The 16,859-nt window shown below is 37.6% G+C and overlaps 1 protein-coding gene across 2 annotated transcripts in view; it reads right to left on the bottom strand.

The window, feature by feature from the left end:
- The window catches only part of PRKG1 (protein kinase cGMP-dependent 1), a 1,231,781-nt gene that overhangs the window by 459,872 nt on the left and 755,050 nt on the right, over positions 1–16,859 (bottom strand). The gene's annotated exons all lie outside the window — the stretch shown is intronic.

Raw genomic sequence — 16,859 nt, 5'->3', positions numbered from 1 at the left:
ATCAAGAGAGTCAAGTGAGCTCAGCTGTTTTATATTTTCAAAATTGTCTACTTTTGGCATATAAAGAGAATGTTACTTTCCTTCTTGTGATTTTACTCATCTGGAAGATGCAGTGTCGCAATGACAACTGATCATTCAACAACAATTAGAAAAATGAGCTTTAATTGAACTGACTGCAGAGGTTGGTTGTGCTATGATGCAATATAGAAACTGATAGTTCTTATTTTTACAGATGGAAAAAGCAGTATCTTCTATATTTTACAGAGTCACTGGTTTCTTCTGGAGAAAAAAAAAATCTGGACTTCTAGAAAAGAGGATTCTCTGCTTAAACATATTAAATATATCCACTTTTCTTGCACCAAACATCATTTTCACACAGCACCAACTGTGAAGGCATGAAGGTGATAGAGTGCAAATTAGCCACCTAATGATTTGCCTTTGGTCAGAATAGCTGTGCCAACTCCTTCGGCAAAATAATGGCAGACCGAGCACAGCCTGTCATTTGCTCACACCACTGAAGGATGTATATTTGCTAAGAGGAGATGAAGACAGATGTGAATATATGTAGCAGGGTTACTTCTAAACTCAGCCTGCGTGGGCGTGTTGCTGTGCCTGACCTGGCAGGGTCTCTTCCTTCGAGAACCACCATGCTGAGGAATTCAATCCCAGCGTCCCATCCCTACCCATTCCTCATCCTCCTTTCCCCCTGAGTATGTGATCAATCAAGTTACATTTTTGCTTAAGCCAGACCGAGTCTGGTCTCTGGAGCCCCAGAAGGAGTCCTGCGTGCCTTACAAATTGCTAATTTGCCATAATCACTGCATAATATAGAAAAGAGGTTAAGCTCTGGAATCTTTAAGCCATTTGAATAAGATTTTATAGTTTTCAGAGTGCTTTCACATATATAATTCTAATTTTTTGAAATGATACTTACATAAAACAAGTTATAATCATTCCATTATATCAATAGGAAGCATAAAAAACAAAAAAAGGTACAGAGAGATTAAGTGATTTTATAAAAATATATCCAGCCAGATGCCAATAGCTACAGAGTACATTTCCCAAAAGTCCTTCAAAGACATTCTCAATTCACATATCACAATTTTAACCATAATGACCAAAAACATTCAGATCAATATGGTACTCATTTAAGATTTACATTTTCCAAATTGTAAATTTGGCCTGCATGACCTTTATAGAAAGTAGATTTTTTTTTTCCCAAGGATACATTGCCTAATAATAACTGAGACATTTCTAGAAATCTTAAGCAGTCTAGTTGCCTTGATCTAATTCTCGAAAGTTTTTTGAGTGGTAAAAGATCTCAAGACACAGCTGAATCATTACAAAGCACTGATACATAAAGAAAAGAAAATGAAAATACTAAAGTCATAAGTGAAGCTTGAATGTGGTAAGTTATCTGTTCCACAAAAGTGTTTAGGAAATACTGCCATGCACTGTAGATATGATAGGAAATATATGTGTATTGTTTGCTATCTTCTAGGAGCTTGCAATGGTTCAATGGAGGAGAGAACAATTAAGCAAGCAATATCAATAGGGGGTGGTAAGTGCTAGGCTCACCTGGCAGGTTCACAAGGTCTGTAGGGAGCATCTATCAGGAGCATCTAATCAAGTCCTAGGGGTGAGGAAAGATTTCCCTGAGGAAAAAATGCTTACGATGAGACCAGGAGGATAAGAGTTTGTCAAAATAAAGAAAGGGAGGACTGGTCAAATTCCTGACATTAATGAAGTTAGCAAAACTTTACAACTTAAAAAAATTTTTTTTTAAATCTTATTTCTTTTCCTTTCATTTGGCTCCATTTGCAAAACAGACACTCCTTATTTAGCTCAAAGCCATAAACTCCTAAAACACATGCAAGGCATCTCTACCCCTCACCACTCAGATCAGAGACAACAAACCCACTCCCTTAGATTGCTGTGCTGCCATATTTTATAGAACCCAGGCATGACTTCAGCAGATCTTAGCCAAAATTAACGAAACATCAACAAACTTTCCACCTTGTCTGACTTCACTGATATCATTCACTCCATTCTGAAACTCCAGATTTCTAAAAATTACCCCATACATCCTGACAATATCCTCAGTTACAGACTTCTGGGGATTTCAAATCTATATTCTTCAGTATAACTAATACCACCTGCTTTAAGTATGTAGTAAATCACGAGAAATGGAGACAGTACAGCTTAAGTTCCTTAACCCAGATGCTACAACTGTGTAACCACAGATACATTATTACGTTAAGATAAATCAGAGTTACCATCTTAGGCTAACTATTGGTCTATTTATCTATATTGGCTGCTTGAGATGTCTCCCAATCAGTAACAAAAGTAGCCGGTGTGTGCTTTCTTAACCATACGATGTCCTCATCAACTTGGCTTTATGCATTTAAACGTGGCATGAGTGTATTATGTCTGTTCAAATACAAACATGTATCGGACATTGAGCACGGTTGACAATGGCCTTGGCTGGAGTACAACTCAATCTAAAATGTGGAGTTGGGAGATCAACATAACTAGCCCCAATCTTTATTGTTCCTTGTATCTTGTTTCTGCCTAGTATTGCCAAATAAATCTACTAACAAATTTGAAATCTTCATTGTAAATCAATAATACAATAGATAGACATGGATCTGTTACAAGCTTCATTTAAGTAGGCACCCAGAAATATGTGTTAGGGTGTAAATTTTATCCTTTTGATTTTGTCTTTGCTGGCTCTTTCAGCATCCCTGGTCAATGTTTTTATGCAATTGTTTTCCTTATTTTCCAATCAGGAAACAGTAATAAAGAGGAAAAAAACCATATCAGGGTAGAAGTGGAGAGTTGCGTATGCAAAGGACAAACTGAGAACTAAAGACTGGAGTTTATACTCAAAAATACCACTGTTTTTTCCCCCTCTCATTTCATGCACTGATTTACCACTCACCTAATGTCATAGTACATTTTTTAGGGCATTAATGAAAAATACCAAGAAGAAATAAAGGAGCTATTTCTGATGAGGACTTGACATGATTCCAAATGTTCTTTATATACAAATAAAGAAATTACAATTTCGTGGCTTAAAAAGGAAGAAAGAATAACAACCCCAGTGAGCAACCTGGATTCTAATAAATGAGAAGAACGTTTATTTTAATTAGTCATGGTCTTCACACTAATTACTCTCCTGTCACAAGTAAGCCTTTTTCCATCAGTAACATACTTGTCCTTTCAATAATAAAGAGAAAGATGAGAGGCAAAAACAAATAAAAGAATGTATTTTTTTTTTATCGTTTTTTTAAAAATTTTAATTATTTTTGGCTGCGTCGTGTCTTTGCTGCTGCATGCGGGCTTAGTCTAGTTGCGGCACATAGGCTTCTCGTGGTGGCTTCTCTTGTTGCAGAGCACAGGCTCTAGGCACGCAGGCTCAGTAGTTGTGGCGTGCAGGCTTAGTTGCCCCGCGGCACGTGGGATCTTCCCTGTCCAGGGATCAAACCCGTGTCCCCTGCCCTGGCAGGCGGATTCCTAACCACTGCACCACCAGGGAAGTCCCAAGAAGGTAATTTTTTATTCCAAAAGCTGTGACCATTTTTAAAGCTAAATTAATGGCAGCCTAATTGACGCTAATGAAACTATACAGTCAGATCGAGACTTAGGAAATTGTTCCTTATTTCATCAGGGAAGGAAGTTCAATACTGTAATTGTATTTCCAGATAAACACCAGAATTAAGCATGTGTTATAAGGGTAGCTTACTTGAAGTAGATAAGGCAGACATCCCCTCCCCCATAAACAATTACAAGCTCTGGGGTACAGTCACAGTTCAATCAGGCTGCTCCAATAATCAGCAAAGCGACAATCATTTCAGGACTTATGCCACAGGTAAAAAAAGACTGGTACTAATTTTAAAGAAACATTCCAATTTCTCTAGAAATGTCCCATGATAAAACCATTCATTCTTCCTGACAGGTATAAGTTGTTCCGTTTTTGTTTTACTTTTTTTAACTTTGAAAAAGATGACCAACCTATGCTTGCAGTTTAAAAACACGAGCGCACACAGCAGCTGATCTGAATATACGATGGGACCGCCACATACAGAGGCTGCACCGAGGTACCACAGGGGAAACGGCATTCCGGGGTAATTTCCAAGAAAGCTATTCATCTCCACATCAGACACAATGGCATTACTAGGCAGGGAGAGAAAGAAGAGTTGAAGGACGCCATCCTGCACGCAAAGCGTGCGTTTCATCTTTATTAGGCCTCAACTAAGAGACTCCGTGCGGCAGCCAAGGCAATGATTGCTGCGGAGACAGCAAAGTCAGAAGCCTGTCAGAGGTCAGCCCCAACCAGCGTGGAGGAAAAACACATCAGACAACCGAGCAAAAGCAAGCCTTTCACAAGCAGAGTGCTAAAAGTAGCAATTACGTATAATGAAATGTCAAAAGGTATGGAGAAAGAGTTAACCAAGATGACAAGGGGGCAAACGCCAGAGCCAACCCTTTCCAAAGAATTAGCCACTTAGGCAAAGATTAAGTCAGCCGCCTCCTCTGTTTGCAAGAAGCTATGCTCCTATCTTCTAGGACTGTGGCTTGTTTTCGATGAGACTAAAGCTCACATCACAGACTTTTCTACACATTCATAAACTGCCTCGTTTGCAAAACAAAGGAACCATACCTTTAAAGGAGGGCTCAACAGCAAAGTATAACCCACAGCATCACTCAAATCGGGCAACATTTCAGAAGAACTAACGCAGCGATTCTCAAACTTGAGAGGCACTGAATCACCTAGAGGGTTTTTTAAATACAGATTGCTGGGCTCCACCCCCAACAGGTATTGGTTAGGCCCCCAAGAATTTACATACATAATAATTCCCAGGTGGTGCTGATAGATACTGCTGGTCCAGGCACCACAACTTAAGAGCCATTAGTCTAAGAAAGAGTAATGAGCACAGATACTTTCATGCCTAGACTTGTGATTGGAAGAACAAACAGAGTAACTTACTTAAACATTTGAAACCTTTTTTGACATATCTAAAACCTGCAGGGAAAATCAGGGGGCAATTTAATTGGGGTAGAATATTAATTTTGTTTTTCTTCTCAAATAGATTATTTTCTATTAGTAAGGGTCTTAGATCAGTACTTTGTAAACTTAAATGTATATAAGAATCCCCTGGCGGCCTTGTTAAAATGCTGATTCTGATTGCGTAGGTCTGGAGCGAGGCCTCAGATTTAACCTAACAAGTGCCCAGGTGACACTACTGATGCTGGTCCAAGGGCCCCACTTAGAGCAGCAAAGTCTATGATACAATAAGAAGCAATGTAGCCTGGGGGTCAAGAGTGAGGACTCAGGAGTGGAGTTGCCTGAATACAAGGGCAAGCTCTGTCAGTTACTAGCTGTGGGACATGGGCGAGTTACTTAACCTCTTTATGGCTCAGCTTCATCGGTAAAATTAGATTAAAAAGAGTACCTACCTCATACATTGTTGTGAGAATTAAACAAGTCAATATGTGTAAAGCACCGTGCTTGGCATGGGATAAGTATTCCACGATCATTACCACTGTATGCAGAGAAAGGGAGCTGATTTGCTTTTAAGCAACCCACTTCTATTTGTTTTTTATATTCTCTTTACAGCTGCTTCAAGTTAAGCAGTTCTTGTTGAGGATGGGAGGCCAGGGTCTCATAAGGTTAAATATTTGATTTGACAAAATTCTTCATCTAACTGCTGGTTGCTATTGCATAGTTTATACTTCTTAAGGCTATATATAAAACGAGCCTGTCCCTGAAGATTTCAATGAGCTTTTTGTCATTTTTTTTTTCATCCAAGGCAGTACTGAACTAAGTCATGCGTGTGTGCGTGCACACAGGTGCATGGAGGGGGTTCTGATGATAAGAAAATATATACAAGTACTTTGCCTAATGTTGCAGACGTAACTGGTGGTGAAATATTCGCATATAACTACTTTTTTATTTTGTGTATGGAATAGAATTACAGGGACTTCCAACTCCTCCCACTACTCAAGTTTTCTTAGAAGCAATAGTTCTTATAGACAGGCAGAAACATACTTTCTTTCTCCTACTTTGCTTGCCCCTCCAGTGGAGAGAAGTAGTGTTAATTCCAGCTGTGATTACTTAAGAGTCCCTATACCAGCCTTTGTTTTCTAATGGGGAATATAAAGTTCTGGTGAACCAGAAGGTACTGGCTGAATATTTATGAAGTGAGAAAAGCAATAATTTCCCATTAACAATATAAAGAGATTTTCTGAGGCCCAAACCACTGCTGTTATGATGGAACATTTTGCAATGCCTGTCTGCTTCCAAATGTCAGCATAGTAAGACTGTTTTTGCGAGGCTGTCAACATTTTATTGAAAGGGTAATCTGGGATAATTGTAGAGGCCTGAAACTGCACCTGCTATAATTTCACTCTTAGCTTTGGAGAAACAGCCTCTTTTAAAATGACAACATAACAGAATAGCTTTGTAACCAACGGCTTTTTCACATCTACACCATTCATATTTGAGATCACGAGTACAAACACACATGCAGACACACTGAGATTTGATGACTGGAATGACTGAGACGTCTTTTTTTTTTTTTTTTTTTTTTAATTCTTTATAAAGCAAAGAGGGCATTTGGCCCTGAAAAGAGAGAGGAAATTATATCAGAAAGGGGAGAATTTTGAATTTTAGTGACAGTTGTTCTCTCCATAGAACACAGTAATTATTATGAATATTGTTAATACCACTCTATCCAACAAGGCATTCCTTATTTCTAGTGTCTTTAAGGTAAATAAAATGCCTTGCTACAATTCCAGAATCTTAAAATAAATTCTGCAATTCTAGAGAGATAAGCATTCCTTTCAAAGGCTGTACGTTTGCACTTACTCTATTGCAAAGTTTTATAGCATGGTACTGCTCTCACATAAATAAGGTGGGGAAGTAGGCTATCCATTTGGTTTACAAATGAAATGCAAGACCTTCTGTAAATAACTAACCAAAGATACGCTTAATGATCTCCCCAGATTTATTAGAAGAAAATTCCCTCTTCATTAATTAATATATCATACAATCTTTAGCCAAGCACAATGTCTATTATCAGAGTGATTTAGGTAAGTAAAAATCAGTCTACCAAACCAGGTCAATAATGGATTAATTTGGAAAACTTGTGACATACCTCAAGGCAATCAAAAGACCAGAAATAATTAAAAGCTGCTAACAATTTTATAAGTTACTTGGTATCTTAAGACTATTGGCTATATAATATTTGCATGAATGTGTGCATGAAAATATGTATTTTCATACTTTAAATGTATGTATTAAGAAAGATACACTCCTAACATAAGAGTCATTTCAAATATGGGTATTAAACATACCTTTTTCTTCTCTCTCCAAAACTAGACATAAGCAGATTGCTTTTATAAAATGTATAAAGGCAATAATATATTTTACATATTTTATTCAACAGGAATTGATAAAGTCTTCTCTCAGCTGTAGCAATGGGAAATAGAAGAAGCATCTGGGAGATCCAAGGAGTGGGCATGCAGCACCAAGTTTTTAAAGCAAATAAATTAAAAATGTGTGCACAGAATTGATTTCACAAGTAACTTTTCAGAAATAAAGGATTACATTGAAACATAACTATCGTATATTTTAAAATATATTAGAACAAGCTTATTAGCATCAAAACTTTATTACAAATTGATGAAATCAAATATATTCAGCAAGATAAATTTCAGAGTAATGAGTATACACTGGGAAGTACCTAATACACATTACTGAAAAGATTCTTCAACCATGGCATACCATTCAAGCTCTTACAGCTTTATTTTCCTCTTCTGTAGAATGGGAATAATAAAATCTGCTATACTTCCCTCAATTATATGAGAAAATGGATGCAAAAGCATTTGGAAAATTATTACCTACAATATAAGCGCAAGATAACTAAAATGCTCGTTAATCATTCACTAAGAGCTTACATTGCCTGTGCTTTGCATTTTGCACAGGGCTCCCTTATATATTTTTCTTGTCATCTTCAGAACACCTCCAAAGGTAGGCCACACATGTAATACCTAATCCTATTTTGTTGATGAGGAACTAAAGACAAAAGAATATGTGATTTACCCAGAGTCAGCCTGAACTGACTAAGGGTCCAAGGAAAAAGGCTTCAGAGGAAACCAAACCTGATGACACCTTGATCTTGGACTTCTAACCTCCAGAACTGTGAGAAAATAAATCTCTGTTGTTTAAAAAAAAAAAAAAAAAAAAGAGTCACAGGGCTGAACTCTGCATTTCTACTGGGAGCATTCTCAAAGGAAGTGCCCCATGAGAAACGGAGGATAACAGTATGATACCCGAAAGGATGTTGCTGGGTGTGTTTGTTTGTTTCTTTGTTTGCTTTCGATTATGCTTTGTGAGCATGTGTGTGAAAAAGAGAAATTCAAATACAGTGTTGTAGAAATGAAAAAAAAAATTAATTTTCCTTTTACCAAATAGAAAGCTAAAATAGTCTGAGCAATACAAAGTAAGGCACTGGAATATCTGGATTCTACAGCCTTAGAAGCATCTAGATACAACACCAAGAACAGGAACACAGCCTCTGCTGGTGATCAGTTCATAGTGATGAACTCTATCCTCATACAGTTTTGCAGGCAGCCAGTCTTGAACGGGAGGTCAGAGCATTACAAAGTCGCTACTGCAGCACACACAGAAACATACCAGAGACCCCCTAAAAAGATCTAATGTGGGCTTTCATGCCTGGTGTTAATTCCTATATCCTCAGTTTGGCAATCCCTGGAGCATTCTAAGTCATAGTTTTTAAGCCTTTACCATGGACAGGCTACCATGACAGGGGATACCTAGAGAGCAAAACACAGACCTAGCTGTAAAGATACAGTGTACTGTAGGAAAAGGCAAGCATAATCAGACAAAATAGAACAGTCATTGGAAGCAACCAAGATATCCTTCAATAGGTGAATGTATAAATAATCTGTTGTACCTCCAGACAATGGAGTATTATTCAGTGCTAAAAAGAAATGGGCTATCAAACCAGGAAAAGAAGTGGAAGAGACTTAAGTGCATATTACTAAGTAAAAGAAGCCAATCTGAAAAAGGCTACATACTATGTGATATTCTGGAAAAGGCAAACTATGGACACAGTGAAAGGGATCAGAAATTGCCAGGGGCTGGGGGTAGGGAGGGATGAATAGAGCACAGAGGATTTTTAGGTCAGTGAAATTACTCTACATGAAACTGTAATGGTGGATACATGTCATTATACCTTTGTCACAACCCATAGAATGTTCACCACGAAGAATGAGCCCTAATGGTAAACTATGGACTCTGGGTGATAACGATGTGTCAATGTGGGTTCATCAATTGTAACAAATGTACCACTCTGGTGTATGACTTTGATAGTGGAGGAAGCTGTACATGTGTAGGGGCAGGAAGTACATGGGAAATCTCTGTACCTTCTGCTTAATTTTGATGTTAACCTAAAACTGTTTTTTTAAAAAAAAAAAAAGCAGTATATAAAAAAGCAAAAACAGGTCAGTCTAATGACAGAACACAATGCTATGTGAACACACAAGATGGGCATCCTGTTTTGTGGATATGAAAGATGCTTTCTGGGAAGGAAAGTGAAGAGTATTTCTTATACTTTCTGGGTATGTTACTTTCTATAACCAATCTGAATGTCAAGTGCTTCCTCTTTAAAATGGGCATAATAATGCATACCATGCCCATTATTGTGAGGATGAAAGATTATACATGTAAATCACCTAATAGTGCCTGGCAAGCAGTAGCCCCAAAAAAGGTCCTCATCACTATCTTGTACAGTGCAAATTAGACTATTATTTTATCAGTCTAGAACAAAGTTGTACAAATTATAAATCAATTAACTTAAAATTAAACTAAGATATTCTAGTTGCCCTTTTGGGCGTATTGAATGAGCTAATTAAAAAATTGATTGAATTATGATTCTAATGCTTATTTTTAAAACAGTTAAAGTCCTTCTGCTAAACTGTCAAGTGGAAAGCCTCCCTAAAACGGAAGATGGCCTCTGTAGCACAGGGTTTTCAAACAACTAAGACCATGTCTACTCTCACCTCAACCTATGGACCACTAAAAGTTGTTTATTAAGTAATCATTAATTTGCTTTCCTATTTAAGATAAAAGGCATATTAATTTATCCTGGGTTTTTTGAAGTAGTGAAAATAGTCTTCAGGCATCCATTACTACCTCAATATCTTTCTGATTCTAGAAACTACCTTTGCATTTGTAGCTATCTCTTAAGTTATCTGCAACAGACATCTTAGCCAAGAAGGCATATATTCTGAATTGTCTCTAATTCTAGACAGTCACAATAACAAAGTGTCATTACAAGATAAATACACTGTGGTTCTTCCTCACAAATATAATAGACAGCTATAACATTTTACATATGTTCTTTTATTTTTAGGAATATCTTAGAAAATAATATGTATCATTTGTTTGAGTGTTAACTGAAATTCAGTCTCCAGGTAAATAAACATTTTACCTAAAATCACCTTGCTTTTTACTCACAACCCACTGAAATAGATACTCATTACATAGATACTCACTACTTCCTTTTTGTTTCCCTGTGGAAACCAGCTGAGAAAAGTAGTATAACTTGCAGAAGGTCCCACAATAAGGGTGTAGTTGGGGTTTGAACTAAAACAAAGAAAGGAGTAAAAAATGAGAGAATTTTTTTAGCAAATAATAAAGAATATAGGGGGTAGCAATGAGAAAGGAAAGAAAGCAAGGAATGGAAATGAATTAAGTACAGAAATGTACCTCCTCAGCAACATGAAAGAAGAAGGTCCTTCTTTTATCCACAAAATCATCTCAATTTTGCATCAGTCTTACAATTCAAAATGCCCATGTAATAAGGCCTTTCAGAGTGGGAAAAGTTATCATTTGGTAAGCATCCAATTAAACTTCAACTCAAGGGACCTAAATGAAGGTGAGCGAGCATCTTCTTTTGACTTCAACTACTCCCAAGAAAGAAATCAAGCAATCTTTGAAGACCTGTAAATTCTTTTAGACCATTATGGTATTTGTACAGTAAAACAACAAGTTACTACAGGATAGCTTGGTCACTATTAGGACAGATTTTTCATGAATGTTACAGTTTGAAATTGTATTGCCATAAATCCTAGGGCATGATAACCTCCCTCGGAAGCAGCTCTATGACAAGCAATTTTTCTTGATAAAAAAGTAATAGAGTTCCAAACAGTCATTTAACTAAAAAAGAAAAGAAAAGTCTTCTGAAAGAGATTTTAAATTTATATAAAGCAATATATCATACTAGAATATCTATATTTGGGGGTAAAAGGTATAAAGAATAAAATAACTATTTTAAAACATTAACAAGATAGGATATTAAATAAATTTAGTACCCAGTCACTAATAATATCATTCTCAAAATCAACCAACCAAACATCAATGTTTTAAAAGGGTTTATCTCAGATTTGTATATTCCCATCTGCACATTCATTTTATGAGCTTCTTAGGTACATCATGAAATATGCATGTCATCACTGTCTTGTATAGTATTTTAAACTGACCTTTTCTTCATGAAAACATTTCTTTAGAAAATTGTTGAGACACAATTTTACAGCACTAAGATAGTTTTCGTGCCAACTGCAATTTCTTTTAAATAAATAACTGCTTAAAATATAAATGAAAAACATTTTAAAATTCAAGAATTGGCAATTATCACTGATTTATTTGAAAGTCTTTCATATGATAAACATCTATCCACTTGCAAAAACACTAAATAAATATGAATGTGTGAAGAGTAAAAAAAAAAAACATTCCACTACACTTCTGAAACTTTGGTTTGGATTCAGTGAGACTTTTAAATTAAATCTGAATTTTCTGCCTTTGAATTTAAATCATCAGGAAAAGATGATAAGGTTAGACTACAAATTCAATTGCTTCCAGAAGCTTATATCACAATGTTATATGAGAATATAATACAAGGGAAAAAAATGGAAATTTTCCCACTTACTTTTTGTATATTTAGCTTATCTTTAATAGATACTCCAAGAAGAATAAACCAAACGCAATATATCTCTTGTTAGGCAAAAATGTAAAAGACGGGGTTGCGGGGGGGGGACTTCCTTGGTGGTGCAGTGGTTAATAATCTGCCTGCCAATGCAGGGGACACAGGTTTGAGCCCTGATCTGGGGAGATCCCACATGCTGCGAAGCAACTAAGTCGGTGTGCCACAACTACTGAGCCTGTGCTCTAGAGCCCATGAACCACAACTACGGAGCCCGTGAGCCACAACTACTGAAGCCCATGTGTCTAGGGCCCCATGCTCTGCAACAAGAGAAGCCACTGCAATGAGAAGCCCGCACACCACAAGGAAGAGTAGCGCCCGCTCACTGCAACCAGAAAAAGCCCGTGTGCAGCAATGAAGACCCAACGCAGCCAAAAATTAATTAATTAATTAATTAATTTTTAAAAAAAGATATGGGTCATGGAGCCAGAGAAGCCTGGGTTTAAAAGCTAACTATATGCTGCCCACAAGCATGTAGACCCCAGACTGGTTGGAACCAGAAGGTTGTTGACTCCCAATTATCTCACCACCAACAAATCAGAAGAATGTCCATGAGCTGATCACGCCCTGCTCCTTGAACACTATAAGACTCCTCTGTACCCCCTCCAGGGAGGGACACAGTCTTGAGGGCATTAGCCTGCTGTGGCCCCCTTTGACTTGAAAAGCAAGAAAAGCTACTCTTTTCTACCTCACCCAAAACTCTATTTTCGAGTTCTATTTGGCACTGGTGAACAGAGGCCGAGTTTCAGCAACAGACTGACACAACAGAATTTAAATTTTCTCCCCTATTTCTCTAAGGAATGCTATCAAAGTCATCATACATGAAGTCAGCTCGTCATGTATCATTCACTATAGGATATTCATCTAGTGATCTAAAGTGGGAAAACTGACATTGAAAAAGATATCCAATTCCAAATAGGCTTAATAGGAGATAATGCCTCCTGTTTTTTTTCTTTTTCTTTTTATTAGAAGGTTTGGGTCAAAGCAATAGGATGTGATGGTTGAAGATTATTTAATATGTGAAATCTTCCTTTGAAGGGAGCAAATAATGCAGAGGGCAAGAATCCTCCCAATATGAAATCAGAAGTATCAATGGGAGTAATTTATAAATGATTCAAATAAAGATGTATAATTTTATATAAACACTTTGGATTAACTCAAACATTTAATTTTAGTTTCATTTCTACCATGTAGCCTCCCAGTAATTACTTCCTTATTTCATATACAGGCAGTATGCTAGACAGCTGAGACTAGAAAATATAATTGGTTCAGTTCCCTGTTTCTAATGCAGTAATTCTAAAATTTGAGTGTGCGTAAGAATCATTAAGGGAGATTTCAAGGCCCCAACCTACAGGGTTCCTATTCAGTGTGTTTAATGTAGGAATAAGAAATGCATTTTGTACAGCCAGGTATTTTGTGCACTTCTTTCCAGATGATGGGGAGAAGCATTGTTCCAATGAATATTGAAATCACTTGGAACAAATTTTTTTTTTTTTTGAAGGATCTCCAAATATCCTGGTACTTCAATCTAGTTTTCTTTATCCCCGTGATGGCCAAAGATTTTTTTTTCCTTGTGTCCATTAAAGATGTCTACAATTATTTTAAGACAAGGTACAACACATTAAGAGTCAGTGTGGGGCTTTCCTGGAGGTGCAGTAGTTAAGAATCTGCCTGCCAATGCAGGGGACACGGGTTTGAGCCCTGGTCCGGGAAGATCCCACAGGCCGTGGAGCAACTAAGCCCGTGCGCCCAACTACTAAGCCTGCGCTCTAGAGCCCGCGAACCACAGCTACTGAGCCCGTGTGCCACAACTACTGCAGCCCATGTCCCTAGAGCCCATGCTCCACAACAAGAGAAGCCACCGCTATGAGAAGCCCGTGCACCGCAACGAAGAGCAGCCCCCGCTCGCCGCAACTGGAGAAAGCCCGCGCGCAGCAACAAAGACCCAACGCAGCCAAAAATATATTAAAAATAAAATAAATTAATTAAAAAAAAAAGAGTCAGTGTGGGCTACATAACTTTCTGATTTATGATATTCCAGTACCTTTTCTTTGTTGAATAGTCTTAGCTCTTAAAAGCATTTTACCATTGAGCTAGCTAACTTCACTAAGACCATTCTGTACTCAAAAGATAAATCTCATACTATCTTCTTCCTTCCCATCCCCATTCTGTTTTAATCTCTTAAGTACTTTATGCCTTCCTTGAATATCTGATGAGGATTTGTAAAATGTAGAGGGAAAAAAAATCCCAGAATTTTCTTTACAAATTTCATTAGTCCTCAATTCTAGTATCTATTGATTGAAATAATAAATGGTGGCTCAGATAAAGTTTTAAATTTATGGGCAGCCATCATAGCCTCCAAAACTGAGATACTGCAATGTAGACCAAACATTTCTTTTGTCATTCCAGACATCATTTGTTTCTGTGCAGTTTTTTTTGTTTTTTTTTTTTTTAAACTTTGTTCTCATAGGATTTTTTTTTTAATTAATTAATTTATTTTTGGCTGTGTTGGGTCTTCGTTTCTGTGTGAGGGCTTCCTCTAGTTGCGGCAAGTGGGGACCACTCTTCATCGCGGTGCGCGGGCCTCTCACTATCGTGGCCTCTCTTGTTGCGGAGCACAGGCTCCAGACGCGCAGGCTCAGTAGTTGTGGCTCACGGGTTTAGTTGCTCCGCGGTATGTGGGATCTTCCCAGGCCAGGGCTCGAACCCGTGTGCCCTGCATTGGCAGGCAGACTCTCAACCACTGCGCCACCAGGGAAGCCCTCTGTGCAGTTTTTTACAAAATATATATTCTAGCAATATTTTAAAATACAAAATATACCCAAAGAGAGCTATGTGTAAAAGAGCTAAAAGAATTTTTTTTGAAATTATGGCCAACTCCAGAGATATGTAAAAGCAGTAAATATAACCAATGCAATTCCTAGCTTATGAAACACCTGATATAGAGTGCATCCTAACTTAATAACTAAAAAATTCTGCTTCCAGCTTTATCTGAAGAAGCATTTTGTAATAGTGCCACACATATATGTTGGAAATCTGATTTTTTTTCCCCCCAAAGCAGCACAAATCTGCACTTCATGACAACAGCTACCTTTTATATTATACTCTGTGAAATTATGTAAACCCTAAATTCAATTTTGGAGATGGGTTTGCTAGGACAATAGTTTGGTGCATTAAAAAAAAAAACAAAAAGATTAAAGACAGTAGTAGCAAAATACATTTACCTAGAAATGGATCTATTTCTTGACTTATGCCTAAAAATGCAACATAGGTATTTGTCAATTCTTAAGTAGTTGATTATCTGTCCTTTAACTTTTCTACCCACAGCCCATCTTCCCACTCCCATGGCTAATTTTCCTGGACAGCTTATAATGTCTTTGAAATAGTAGTCACAACACCACCACCACCATCAAAAAGATGAAACTACAGATATCTCAGTTTGTTTCTTAATACTTCTTTACCTCTAATAATATGACTGAGAATGATTCAGAGGTCATTAATATTAATATTATTATATGCTGAAACTTGCATGAGCTTGGGAAATCATCTTCTCCAACAGTCTGATGTTATGGGTAAGAAAATGCAGACACAGAGAACTTAAGTAGCGAGCTTGTAGTCACAAAGCTGGTAAGCAGCAGTTGGTCCTAAAACCCAAGGCTTCTGACTCCGAGTTGAAAACCTTTTCCCATCATACTGTGTGTGGGCCGGCAATCATTGCAGAAAAGACTGAAAAGCCTATTGATATTTATTCTTAAATTTCCTAACATTAGATGGCCTTTATCTAAACTTTATCAAACCAAATTTCAGTTCCTATAACCAGTTTTGTAGGAAGTTGGAAATATTTTTCCATCATTAAAATCATTATTTAATAACGTATTACCTAGCTGTAACAGTTCAACCTGTATATGTGTTTTAAAATTTTTATGTACTATTATTTTAAATAAATTTATTTATTTTTGGCTGCGTTGGGTCTTCGTTGCTGTGCATGGGCTTTTCTCTAGTTGCGGTGAGCGGGGGCTACTCTTCGTTGTGGTGCACGGGCTTCTCATTGCAGTGGCTTCTCTTGTTGCGAAGCATGGGCTCTAGGCATGCGGGCTTCAGTAGTTGTGGCACGTGGGCTCAGTAGTTGTGGCTCGCGGGCTCAGTACTTGTGGCGCATGGGCTTAGCTGCTTCGCTGCATGTGGGATCTTCCTGGACCAGGGCTCGAACCCGTGTCCCCTGCATTGGCAGATGGATTCTTAACCACTGTGCCACCAGGGAAGTCCCTTATGTACTATTTAAAATCTTCCTGGGAATTCAGTTCAACTAGCTCCTCACAGGAGGGAGAGGGAGTGTTGAATTTTGGCAAGCACACATGCACTTACACCAATCTCCACTCCTATTCTCATCTGGGCACATAAAGGTCTTGTTGGGAGGGTGGTGAGAGAAAATTATGTGTGATTTGAAAGTTCCCTATAAGATTTTGATTACACTGTATCTAGCTGAGAACCACTTAAAGGCATCCTGTAGAATCATTACTCCCAATAAAAGTTATTTTCAAGTGAATATAAAACGTTAGTATAGTTGATGCCACAGTTTACCATTAGATTACCTGGATCCAGGAAGATTTGTGTAGGAGATAAAGTGAAAACAGCTCTGATGAGACCAAAGTTCATGACCTCCCACAGTGCCTGCCATGGTGCCTGCAATTCCCTCAAAGAGATTCAATTATCAGAGTAAGGTATATTCTTTAGAAGATATAGGTTTAAAAATCTGGGTTACTTGGAAAGGAATCCTGGAACCCAGCT

The sequence above is a fragment of the Balaenoptera ricei genome, chromosome 16 (assembly GCF_028023285.1).
Source record: "Balaenoptera ricei isolate mBalRic1 chromosome 16, mBalRic1.hap2, whole genome shotgun sequence".
Classification (NCBI taxonomy): Eukaryota; Metazoa; Chordata; class Mammalia; order Artiodactyla; family Balaenopteridae; genus Balaenoptera; species Balaenoptera ricei.
The sequence above is the reverse complement of the archived record's forward strand: the minus strand, read 5'-3'. Positions and strand labels throughout refer to the sequence as shown.